The 13,417-nt window shown below is 53.9% G+C and overlaps 1 protein-coding gene across 2 annotated transcripts in view; it reads left to right on the forward strand.

Annotated features, from left to right (window-relative positions):
- PCBP3 (poly(rC) binding protein 3) overlaps positions 1-13,417 on the forward strand; it is a 248,518-nt gene that overhangs the window by 106,764 nt on the left and 128,337 nt on the right. The window lies entirely within an intron of this gene.

A 13,417-nucleotide genomic window follows, 5' to 3' on the forward strand; every position in this document is an offset into this window, starting at 1 on the left:
CCTGGGGTCCCGGAATCGAGTCCCACATCGGGCTCCCTGCGTGGAGCCTGCTTCTCCCTCTGCCTGTGTCTCTGCCTCTCTCTCTCTCTGTCTCTCTGTGTCTCTCATGAATAAATAAATAAAATCTTTGAAAAAAATAAAAAAATAAAAAGAGGAGGACAAGACAAATAAATAGGACGATGCTGAGGTGATGCCAAGCAAGCAACTGCACTGAAGAGCTGTGGCCACACTGTCCCAGCCAGAGGACAGACCGGGGCTGTCACCCTGCAGCCTCTGACGATGCACTGGGCTCATGGAAAGTTTTCTTTTTTTTTTTTTTTTTCATGGAAAGTTTTCTGATGCCACTCCTTGGTGGTCTGCTGTCCCAGAGCCGTCGGGGCTCCTGCCTCCAGGCTGCTCCCTGGTGGGCTGGGGGTGCTCCTTGCTGCCAACTGAGGCACAGCTTCAGCCTTGCATCGTGGGGACTTCATGGGGACCACTGACCTTCTCCAAAGTAACCAGGAATGACCCCAACAGAGTCAGAGAAAAAGTAGAAGTAAATAATTCATTCCGAATAAGGGCCCGCCATTCTGTTCCTTCACGTCACCTGGCAGGGAGGAAACTCCTATTATGTCCAGTCTAATAAAAGTGCTGAAGAATGCCGTGTCCGCGCTTGGGGGAGACTCTGCCCAGGAGTAGCCTAAGAGCAGCGATGAGCGGTGTTGGGTGCAGGTTATTACGCCTTTCACACCTGGGAACGCCCCGGCGCCGTTCCCCGGATCTACCCCCACCTCCTCGTGCGGCATCGCCTGTGGCCTTCGCAGCCGGGCTGGAGGGGACCACACGGCGAGAGCCACTGAATCGCTGTGCGGCCAGACCCGGAGCCACCGACATGCTTGAGCTGGCCTTGTGCTCACCACGGTGCAACTCTTCTCCTTCTCAGAAACCAGGGACAGGGACCGGATACCCCCTCCCCACACCTCGGACCCGTCTGTTGCAGCCCTGCCCTGCTGTGTGGCTGTGTCTGGCCGTGGGACCTGCATAGAGATAGTCACGGTTGTGTGAGGTCCTGAGGGTGTGGCCTGGTAAGAACGGGGGATACCAGTGCTGTCTCGTCCCCGCGTGTGAGGGCCCAGGGGGGAGGCAGCGTCTGCAGGCCCGGACCAGGGCCCCGCACCGACTGTGGGCACTCTGGCCTCAGGCTTCCAGCCTCCAGAATGGGGAGAAATCAGGACCTGCCCGCTGAGCCGCCCGCCCGTGCTGCTTTGTGGTGGCAGCCTGAGCAGGCCGAGGTTTGGCCTGTCTGCATCCAGGCCCAGCAGGTGCCAGCCCGTGTCCCAGTCACATGTTGGCCACTGAACGGGCCGGAGGGGCGGCTGGCTTCTTGTCGACCTGAACGGGGAGTGTTGCCAGGCCTCTGTGCCACTTGGAGGCTTCTTGCCCTTTGGGCCTCCCCCCCCACCCTCCGCTAACCCGTGGATCATTAACAGCTGGTTCTTTGTTGTTTTAAACCCAATGGGAAGGACAACACATAATTCACGAGAACAACTAAAACGCAATGTCTTCGCGTGTCCGGCGCCGCGTCCCTCCCTCCTCCCTCCACGCCCATCATCGCTCCATCCCGCCATCCAGACACACGCGCGCACGCACTGACCTAACGCTCCCTTTGGATCCTGGCAGCGGCTCCGAGGGGGCCGCTTCCCCTTTCTTTATTGAGGTGTGACTCACGCTGCCTGAGAGAAGCCATTTAAAAATGTACAGCTCGGGGGTGCCGAGCGCGTTCCCGGGGCTGCGTGGCCACAGTGTCCGTGTGGTCACGGCCCCGTCGGAGCGCCCGCCCCGGGCTGCCAGCGGCCTGTGCGCCGTCTCTGGGCTTGCCTGTCGCGGGCGCTGCGCACGAGCAGAACCGTGCGGCCCGTGGCCCTCGCGTCTGGCATCTCTCGCTCGGCATGTTCCTGGGTTTTGTGCGTAGCGCGGCCCACGTCGGAATCCCGCCCTTGTGGTGGGACGCTGCTCTGCTGCAAGGTCGACCGTGTTCCTCTCGTGGGGGGCGCGACGGCTTCTCTCCTCTCTGGCCATGTGCAGCGCGGACACCACGGCCACGTTCCGTTTGCACGCCAGCTCCCGCTGCGTTGGGGTCCGTCCCGAGGAGTGAACTGCGGGCTCACGTGGTGTTACACACCGCGGATTGGCTTCTGCAGCTGCACCATGGCGGCTTCCAGGGGGCTGCTCTTTTATCCACGTTTTTTTTTTTTTTTAATTTTTATTTATTTATGATAGTCACAGAGAGAGAGAGAGAATGAGGCAGAGACACAGGCAGAGGGAGAAGCAGGCTCCATGCAGGGAGCCCGATGTGGGATTCGATCCCGGGTCTCCAGGATCGCACCCTGGGCCAAAGGCAGGCGCCAAACTGCTGCGCCACCCAGGGATCCTTATCCACGTTTTTTTTTTTTTTTTTTTTTTTTTAATTTATTTACTCAGAGAGAGAGAGAGACTGAGAGGCAGAGACACAGGCAGAGGGAGAAGCGGGCTCCATGCAGGGAGCCCGACGCGGGACTCAATCCTGGGTCTCCAGGATCAGACCCCGGGCTGCAGGCGGCGCTAAACCGCTGCGCCACCGGGGGTGCCCCTTATCCACGTTTTAATAAATGAAGGGCCTGATGCATGGGGAGGTGGAGGGATATGCTGGGGGTGACAGCGGGGTCTGTGCGGGGGGGCCCAGTGAGGGGCGTTCGCCAGGTTTCCTCGCCACCCCAGCCAGGCCCCCGGCGGGCTGGAGCCGTGCAGAGGCGCGGGGACGGGGGCACAGGGAGGGGTAGGTGTGCTGGGCCTTTTCCGGAGCTGCAGTGTGAGCAGCGGCTTAGCCCGGGGTCTTGGGGTGGCCTCTGGCAGTCTTGCTTTTAGCCTCTGCTGCCCCCCACACTGCCCGACCACGCCAGCCCCTCGCCCGCCTGGACGTGCCAGCTTGCCGCCCGGGCTACTCTCTGACAGTCGCCCCCGTAGCACCGTCTCTGCTTTCCAGGGAGACCCCAGGGCCGTGGGACCCTCTGCGTGGGGCCTGCCCTGGCCCCGGTGGGGGCGGTTCTAGCAGCCTCCCCGGCTCCCCGCAGGCCCCCCCCCCCCCCCGCTGTCTCCCCAGCCCCGACTCTTCAAGGCGAGATCTCTGCCACCCGAGGGGCTCACTCGTGGGATATGGTTCCTGACTTGGCTTTGCACTTCCGGTAAATCGCTGCAGACGTTCCAGCCACACCGTGAAAATCATTAGCAGGTTTCTTGTTACTTAGCATCAGACTGTGGGATGCAGTCGTGGTTTCTTAGGGTTGCAAAGCAGATGCATTCGCAGGGAGATTTATTCAAATTCCCAGTATATTATTATCACATTCCTATGTGATAGTTTTCTGGCAGTTCAACTTGATTTAGTAAAATGTATCTGCATGACTTTTCCTCGGGGGGAAGTTGTGGAGATTTAAATTTGTTTAGCAGAAGAAACGTTGAAGACTGCTCGAAAGGCGGTTTGCCGACCCCGCGGTAGAAGCTGGTGGTTTCTCCTCCTGCAGCCTGGCTGTCTCTCTGCCGCCCAGCCGACGGCGCAGGGGCCTGCGGAGGCCGGGAGAGGCCGGTGCCCACGCGTGCTCCTCTCATGCTGCGCCTGCAGGCCCGCAGCTGCTCCACTGACCCGCCCGAGCTCCCGAGTGAGCACGGCTCCGAAAGAGGCCGCGTGGGCTGTTCCCGAAGTTCAGGGTGGGTGTTCCCAGCAGCCGCGCCCCGGCTTGGGGGATGTGAGCGGGGCCCAGCCGCCTTCCCGCCCTCCTCGCTGTCACCCTCGCCCACCGAGCGCCAGCTGCGGCCTCCCGGGACCACAGGTGCCACTGGCACCTTCCCCCCCGTGCTCCCACGTTTATTCTGGGATTTGAGGCTGGTGGAAGCGCGTCCCCGCCGCTGAGAGTGATGCAGAGCCCACACCTGGTGGGCTGGTGCGGGGCCGTGGGCTCTGACCGCCTGCCAGGGCACCCGGACGTCCCCGTGAGCAGGGCGGGCGGCCAGGCCCTGGGAGCCTCTGTCTTGACTCGTCCCCACCTCCCCAGGCAGCCGGAGTGTTCCGCCATGTGGCGGTTCGGTAACTTCTAGAAAGCGAGGGGCGCGGGCCCCCCGGGGGGTGCCACCCGGTTACCCCTCGGCCGCGGCCCCGACCCTGCGGTGTCTTGCGGTTTCTTGGGACTGCGTCTGAAGCTGCTCTAAATGCCGCTAGAACCCCAGCTCTGGCAGTCGTCTTTCCTGTATGTCTTGGCCTGCTGGCCCCGCGCCTCCCTGCCTGCTCCCGCGAGCGTCTGTCGTCTTCTGCGTCTGAGAGCACACGTCAGGCGACCGATGAGGCCTTTTGGGTGCATTTCTGAACATACGTTCTTCCCTCCTGCCGCTCTTCCGGGTTTTCCTTCTGTGGCAGGATACCTTCCTGGCTTTTGTGTTGCTTCCTCTCTGTTCGCTTCTGCCCGAAGAGGTCAGCTTTGTCTTTCCTGTGCTCCAAGGCATGTGCGCGAATTCTGCGAGGCCCCCGCGCCCCTCCGCTCCATCCTCCCTTAGGCCCTGGGACTGGCAGCTGGTGGCAGTTCGGTTGGGCTCGGCCTCACATCTCTGTGGGAACCAGCATCCCGTCGGGTGCGCAGAGGAGGCTCTGGGGCCTCTGGGGCCTGCGTGGCTCCCCTTCTCCGCCCGCCGGCCGTGTGCTGCATCCGGGTCTCCCTGTCCCACTTCCACCCTGGAAGGACCTCGGAGGGGCCTCATGACACCCAGCCATCCGACTGTCCACGAGAGCTTTTGCAGAAAGGCCTTGTGCTTGAGGCCATGAGCAGTTTGTTCTCCGCATTTCTTTGCTCTACTTGCTGGAAATTTGGGAGACAGAAAGGAAAGTGGATGTGTTTGTGCCAGCACCCGGCCCTTACCGGTCCTCCTGTCTGCTTGAAATGCTTGTTCCTCCTCCTGGCCCAGCCAGGGATCTGCACCGCTGTCGGGGGCCGAAGGGCACCTTCCTCCTAGCACAGCTGCTCTTGTTGCCGTGAACCGGGCTTTGGATTTTGTACCATCAGGCTTTTCCCATCTTCTTGTCCAGTAGATGATGTATCTCGAGGCGAAGACAGTGGGCTCGTATCCCACACAGGGCTCCACAGGAGACGTGGTTGGTGAATTCACTCAACTTCTATTTGAAGCACATGGTGGGTGTTCAGTAACGACGCAGAGGTTCTGGTTAACGTGAAGCTTAATTAGCAGTGTGGAGGGTGGCTGGAAGTCAGCGGCAGCTTTGAGCACTTGGAGAGCAGCATATTGCCCCGAACGAAGGGAGCCAGTGTCACCACCGGGAGAGGGTGGCCGTCCTACCCACCACAGCCGCAGCGGGTGCAGCGCCTTGGAGCCGAGTGGCAAGGAGAGGGAGAGGCCGGCACCTTAGTCATGTGGAAGGTTGTGGTCAGCCCACGAGGCTCCAGCCCCGCAGAGTGTGGGCAGGGGGCGGGAAGGGGACTGTGTGCAGCACAACTGCAACTGTGGTAGGAACAGAGTGGGCTCAGGATAGAAGATGCTGGAAAGGTTTTGGAGGTGAGTCAGGAAGGGCACGAGGCCGTGTGCTGCCAGCTGAGGTGGACGGGCTGTGTGGATGGCCCAGGGTCAGAAGTGATAGAGGGGCAGTCAGGCGTGGGGTGAACCCAGGTCCCCGTTCATTTCCTGGGTCATGTGACCATATGAAATATTTTAGGTGACAAATGCAGTTAAATTCACTATGTCCATTTCCTCTGATAAACTATATTTGGATTTGGTTTTATATTTGAGGAAAAAATAGGACAGTCGTCTAGTATGAGAGAGAGGTCATTATGTTTGATATATCAAATGGGCATAATTACCAAATAGCAGAGACTGGGCTTATTTGCCCCGGAAAGTCCCTTCCCTGCCATTCACTTGGCTTCCTGATAGGTTTGAACTCTTTAGACTAAGGAGAGAGGGTTTTCCTCTCAACATTACAATTAGTTTCCAAGTATTAACTAAAATAAGGCAGGTACAGACCCCAGATCCTGGAGCAATCAAGCCTTCCCCCTATGCCAAAATGACCGGATTCTTATATTTTCTTTGGAAAGTCTAACTTTTAAAAAAACATATATATATTTCTAAAAAATTTATTTGTGAGAGACAGAGAGAGAGGCAGAGACCTAGGCACAGGGAGAAGGAGGCTCCCTGCAAGGAGCCTGATGCAAGACCCGATCCCACGACACCAGGGTCACGCTCTGAGCCAAAGGCAGATGCTCAACTGCTGAGCCCCCCAGGCGCCCCTGGGAAGTCTAACTTTTATGGAGGAGATCATATTTCCCCTCATATCCCTTTAGGATACACAGTCTTCCCGGTGAGTTTCTGCTTCTGACCCAGGAGAGGAAAGTAGTGGTGGTCGTTCACCCCAAACGCGCCTCTTTGACCTGCTGTGGTCACTCACAGAGGTAGAGGTGTGCCTCACGGAGTTTCCAGGTGCTTCCCCTCCCTCCACACTTCTTGTCCAGGACCAGGTGTTTGAGGGCCAGAGCACGGGGCGGAATGCTGGTCAAGAGGGTTTAGATATGTGCAGGAGCACAAGTGTTTATTGTGGCAGAGCCTGTTGTGGGCCGTAAAATAAATGTAAAGGATTTTAGGTCACATCGAGGCTGCTCTCTGTCCACGATGGAGTTAAATTAGAAATCACTAAGAGAGCTGGAAAATCCTCAAGTACCTGCAAACTGAATGACGTACTTTCAAATAACCCGTGGCCCAAGAAGAAAGTGAAACAGAAATGAGAACTATTTTGAAATGAATGAAAATGAAAGCGCAATATCTCAAGTAACTGGGAAGCAGCTAAAGGATCACCTTAAGGAAGACTTGCAGCATTGAATACTTTATTAGCAAGGAGAGAGGTCTCGAATTAGTGATTTTAGTTTTCACCTTAAGGAACCAGAAAAAGAAGATCATATTAAAGTAAACAGAATAAGGGCAGTAGTAGCAATCAGTGATTATAGACTAGAAACAGCAGTCGAGGAAATGGGTGGAAGCAAATGGTGGTTATTTAAGAAAATCAATAAAAATTGGTAAACTTTTAACCAGATCAGGTAGAGGAAAGAAATGGATCTACTATCATCAGCCCAGTGCCAACACATCCTCCTTTTCTTGTCCAGGAAAATCCTCCAGACCCAAAAGCCTTTACTAGTGAGTTTTACCAGATATTTAAAGAATAAACGATCCCAATTCTATATAAACTCTTCCAGAAAGTTAAAAAGGAGGGAACAGGGGATCCCTGGGTGGCTCAGTGGTTTAGCGCTGTCTTCAGCCCAGAGCGTGATCCTGGAGACCCGGGATCGAGTCCCCCATCGGGCTCCCTGCATGGAGCCTGCTTCTCCCTCTGCCTGTGTCTCTGCCTCTTTCTCTCTCTGTCTCTCATGAATAAATAAATAAAATCTTTAAAAAAAAAAAAGAAAAAGGAGGGAACACTTCCTGACTCAGCTTATGAGCCAAACATGATGAGCCCAGTAACAAAACCAAACAATGACACTAGAAGAAAACGGTAGACGAATATGCCTCGTGAACATAAGTGAAAACTTAGCGAAGTTTTAGCAAATCGAATACAAAATATAGAAAAAGAAAAAGAAAAAAAAAAAAAAAAAAAACAAAATATAGAAAAAGTAATTGGGATTTATCCCAGGAGTGCAGAGTATCTTGTACGTTTTAAAAATCAATAGTATAGGGGATCCCTGGGTGGTGCAGCGGTTTGGCGCCTGCCTTTGGCCCAGGGCGCGATCCTGGAGACCCGGGATCGAATCCCACGTCGGGCTCCCGGTGCATGGAGCCTGCTTCTCCCTCTGCCTGTGTCTCTGCCTCTCTCTCTCTCTCTCTGTGACTGTCATAAATAAATAAAAATTTTAAAAAAAATAAAAATAAAAATCAATAGTATAATTTACCATATGAGCAGACTGAAAACAAAACACAGATCATCTCAGTGTGTGCAGAAAAAGCAGTGGACAGAGTCCCACACCTGACCAGATAGATAAAGCCTTTCAGGGCCCTAGGACTAGGAGGGAGCCCCTCAGCTGAGAATCCTACAGCTAACACCACAGTAATAATGGTGAAGAACTGAACGTGTTCCCCTGCAACCAGGAAAACGCCAAGGAAACATGCTCTCATATTTTCCAGGAGGTTCTGTTAGGTTCAATAAAATTAGAGGCATTGAAACTGCAAAGGAAGAAGTAAGACCATCTTTATTCTCCATCAGCATGTTTGTCTGTGGAGAGCGCCCCATTGGAATCCACATAAGGAAGCTAGGACAGGTGTGTTTAGCAAGGTTACAGGATGCAAAGCTGCAAAGCTGCACCTGGTGGCTCAGCGGTTTGCGCCGGCTTCAGCCTGGGGCGTGATCCTAGGGTCCCGGGATCGAGTCCCACGTCGGGCTCCCTGCATGGAGCCTGCTTCTCCCTCTGCCTGTGTCTCTGCCTCTCTCTCTCTCTCTCTCTCTCTCTCTCTCTCTCAATAAATAAATAAAATCTTAAAAAAAAAGCTACAAATATCTATTGTTTCTCTATACTAGCAACAAATAATTAGAAATTGAAAAAAAATATTCTCAGTTGCAAAACATTGCTGAGAGGAGTTATTGAAGACACAGATAAATGGAGAATAAACCTGTTTATGGTTCAAAGGCTCAATACGGTTAAGATGTTAATTCTCATCAGATTTATCCATAGGTTCAATGGACTCTCAGTCAGAAGTCTAGCAGGGGTTTTGGTAGAAATTTGACAACTAGCACTATTGATCTCGTGACTTATTGCAAGCCATAGTAATCAAGACAGTGTGATGTTGGTGTTAAGACAGCAAGTAGAAGAATGGATCAGAATAGACAGTCCGGAAATAGACTTACACATATATAGTCCATTAATTTTCAACAAACAGGGCCAAGGCAATTTAGTGGGGAAAGGGATACTTTAGTCAAAAATGGTGCTGGAATAATTTTCAGATGCAAAAAAGAAAAAAAAGATCAACTTTGATCCATATCTCCCATCATATATAAAATGAAAGGAAACCAGGAATCTAAAACTCAAAATTACTAAACATCAAGAAGAAAGCATGAAATATTCTTTGGTGACCTTGCATTAGGCAAAAGTTTTCTTAATCATGTCAAAAGAAGCATTACCCATAGATGATGAAACTTCTAAGTTGTATTTCATTAAATGTAAAAATTTCAAAATTATCTGCTCTCCAGAAGACATTGTTAAGGGAATGGAAAGAAAAGCCACAGACTGAGTGAAAACATTTGCAAATCTAGAGCATTCAGAAGTATGAGGAACTCCTAAAGTGAGCTACTAAGGACACAAACAATGTAATTAAAAATGACCAAGAGGGCAGCCCGGGTGGCTCAGCGGTTTGGTGCCGCCTGCAGCCCGGGGCGTGATCCTGGAGACCCGGGATCGAGTCCCGCGTCGGGCTCCCTGCATGGAGCCTGCTTCTCCCTCTGCCTGGGTCTCTGCCTCTTTCTCTCTGTGTCTCTCATGAATAAATAAATAAAATCTTAAAAAAAAAAGGACCAAGACCTTTGGGTATGCACTTCACCAAAGAAAATATGTGGGTGGCATGATGGGTCATGCCCCGCACAAGAGGGATCTCGTGGATTTAATTTGCGTTTCCGTACTGAATGCTGATGTAGTTTATTAGCGATTCCTGACAGCGGTGCTTGCTACCGTATGCCACGGACCACATGGAGCGACCGTCATTGTCCGCAGTCTTTGGACGAACGCCCAAGAGTCTGCGTATGCACGTCTCGTGAGAGAGGCCGCGGAGGTGGCGTCTCCCGTCACACGCTGTTCCTCCGCGAGGCCACGTGTCCTGAGGGATGCTCGTGCCGAGCCGTCATCTTGTCCCCGTGGTGTTCGGCTGCCGTTCCTGTCGGTCAGGTCAGGGCGCCCAGAGCGCGCACAGCCCCGAGCCTCTCACGGGTTTATAAACTGGCGAGGAAATAGCGCAGAGATGAGGACGTGCCCCTCAGAGCACGAGCTCCTTGCACCGTCCTCGTCCGTCGCGGGAAGCCCATCCGGCCCCTCGTCGTGGGCAAGTGCCAGCAGTGCTTACTCCCTGTGGGTTGTCACCTTTCTGTTTGTTTCCACTGAGTACTTGCCGCACTTCCCCACCTGTGGCAACTGGTGATCCTTGGTGGGGATGGAATACATCAGAACTTTCCATGACACTTCGCAGACCCGTGTTGGCCTGTGCGGCAGGAGGGCTTCGCAGCACCACGGTGGCCTGCGCGCCTCGGCACCGCGGTCCTCGCCCTGGCCAGCTCGTGGCGGGGTATTGCCCGGCTGCCGTATTTCAGACGGTCTGGCGAGGGCATATCTACGCGGGGTTTTGGTTTGGTTTGCGTATCTCCGATTACTAACGAGACCGAGCACCTTTTCATGTGTTTATTGGTCATTTGGATCTCTTCTTTGTGAAGTGCTTTTCTCAATTTTTACCCATTTTTCTATTCATGTCTGCATCATTTATAAAGGAAACAGAAGGCCTGGCCTCAGATGTTTCCACGGCAGCTTTCCGGCTAGATTAGAGTGTAGCAAAGTATCCAAAAGCTTTAGGAAAGAAAGAAATTTGTCAATAACGCATTTTCAAACATGTGAGGGCTTAGGGAATTCGGAAACCCTTGCTGAAGGACCCTCGTGGTGACGGAAACAGATAGAACGGCGGATCAGAGGGTAAAAGGACACAGCAAGCCTGGCAGCGACCCCCAGATGCTCGGGGCACAGGGCAGGAAGGGGGGCAGCTCCGGAGTATCGCAGACCTTGACAGGGTGGCCCGATGGAGGAGGCCTGTCCGTGCGCATCACTCGGACCAGGTCATCAGTATGTAGGGATTTAAGGACTTTGTTCGGGGACTATCAGTAAAAGAACTAAAAATAGCCAGATAGCAGCTCTCACGGGGCAGTGAGGAGGCCGTAAACACGGCAGTTCCACGTCATCTCTGGTGAGTCACCAGCTCTGCCTGATGGACGAAGGCCGCGAGGGAGCCGTCCACACACGGAGTTCAGGAAGCAGGAAACAGAGCCCCGCCTCCGTGAAGGCGTTCCCAGTTAGAGCCCTAAATAATTAAACCGAGGGAATATTTTTACCTCTCACTCTGCCGGAAATCGAATGTTTGAATCGCACGCCTACTGGCTAGAGGCGGAGCTGCCACGGATTGGACGGGGTGTAGTTCGCAGGGCCCCGCGCGGACAAGGTTTCGGCTACGTTCTCTGGAATAAAGAAATGTACAATATTTCGCTTCTTGTGCTGAGGTTCCTCTAAACGTGCTGATTCAAAACAAATTCTAGGGGATCCCTGGGTGGCGCAGCAGTTTGGCGCCTGCCTTTGGCCCAGGGCATGATCCTGGAGACCTGGGATTGAGTCCCACGTCGGGCTCCCTGCATGGAGCCTGCTTCTCCCTCTGCCTGTGTCTCTGCCTCTCTCTCTCTCTCTCTCTCTCTCTGACTATCATAAATAAAAATAAAAAATAAAAAAAAAAACAAATTCTAGGATGTGCCGATGTAAAGAGTAATATGCCAGGTGCAGAAGAAGGCACATGCGCTGTCCTCCCGCGCGCACACGGAGTCTCTGGTGGGCCCACCGAGGAACGCTAGTAGAGATTGCGAGCCCAGAAATAGCAGTCTTCTTCTTTTTCATCGCTTGTCTACATTTTTACTCTGTATTTAAGTATCTGTAGCTTTGAAGAGTTATGAGGACCGCCCATGACCAACGAGAGTCTTAATCGTTAATATTGTTAATAAAAGCATCTACGTGAGTGCAAAGTCTATTCCAAGCTCACGGCGTAGGGACGTGGCGGAGAAGTTTGAGAGCCTGAGCCATGAGGTGACGTGACTCACCCCCACTTTGGAGAGCAGAGCAGAGCCTCATTGCTGCTCCTCCATGGACGGGACACAGAATCACAGTCATTAAGATGCTGTAAATAGCGGCGCGTCCTAAATTCACCCACACCTCTGAAGGAATTGTACCTCCTGCCTCCTCCACGAGAGCACGCGGGACCCAGAGGCCAGCAGCCCCCCTGGATGGGTCCCGGGAGAGCTGCTCTGGATCTCCCCGGGAAGATCACCGGGCACATGACCGTGGCAAGTGCTTCCCCTCTCTGAGCCTGGCCCATCCTCTATCAAGACGATGGTAGCAGTTCCTGCTTCGTAGCCGGGCAGATACTAGGTATAGCAGGGCGAAGGCGGAAGTGCTTGGAAATAACCAGGCGCTCGGCAAGCGTTGCTTTCTTAGCCTTTTAAAGATTTTGCGTGTTTTTGTAAACCCAGTAATCTAGTTTTGTAAACCTGATTTTGCATGTTCTTTCTGGAACGTAACTCATTAGTTATGATTAGCAAAATCACTAGCTCTTGGGATTTCGTCGGACTTTTCTGGAAGTGGTTCCCTGCCACCTGGATTCCACTGAGGAACCTCCAAGTCCCAGGCTGCTTCCCAGGGGGGTGGGGGGCATCGGCCTAGCTGGAGCCCCCGGGAGGCCTGCCGAGTGGGTAATGGCCACGCAGGAGCGGGCCTCCTTCTCAGTCGCTTTGCTCCATTACGTGGATGGTGATGCTCGGTTGGGGCCCGCAGCGCACGGGGCTCCTTAGTGTCACCCCACTTGAAGCGTGGGGGGGTGTGCACCATTCCGACAGCCTGCTGTGAGTCAAAAGCCACACCAAACAGTCGAAGCTTTGAGATGCATTTCAGGGCACACTCACTGCAAGTAAAGGGTGAAGGTCTTTGAGTCGACCAGAGCAGAGGTGGGAAGGGTTGGGGGCACCCTTGGGGGAGGGGGGGAGCATTCAGGGGTACATGGTGTCTCCTCTGAATCACTGATGGACACGCACCGAATTCCAAGTGTACAAGGCGCCTGCAAACCCCACGTGTGAGGATGATAAGGATTTGGGGTCGAGCAGGATTTCGGGGCTTGCCATGATGTTGGCCTTCCTGAGTTGTCTGATAACGTGACGCTTTTCCCTTGCTTTTTGGTAGATGATGGACAGTGTCCTCACCCTCGGGGAAGCAGGTGGGCTGGCAGGACAGGCGTCCACAGGCCGGGAGAAGGAGACACTCCCAGGTACTCTCTCGTCTACCCCTGCTGGTGACCTGCCTGCCCGGCCCCGTCCTGTTCCAGACGATGACTCACCTGTGACCCCTGCCTCCCTGGCCCGCTTTGCCCACCTGTGCCCTGCCTGCGCCCGACCTCAGTGCCTGTTGGTTGACCCACCTCAGCCCAGATCTTGACCCTCCCTTCTCTCACTTGGACTCGCGGCCTCATCCTCACTTCTGGTTGCTCCCTTTGCTTGACTATTTCTTTTGAGGTTCCTAACCTTGAATTGCACCCCGACTCCCATTAACCTCACTTGGCCGCGGGTGGATGGAGAGGGCCTCCTGACCGGATG

This window comes from Canis lupus, chromosome 31 (genome assembly GCF_011100685.1).
Source record: "Canis lupus familiaris isolate Mischka breed German Shepherd chromosome 31, alternate assembly UU_Cfam_GSD_1.0, whole genome shotgun sequence".
Classification (NCBI taxonomy): domain Eukaryota; kingdom Metazoa; phylum Chordata; class Mammalia; order Carnivora; family Canidae; genus Canis; species Canis lupus.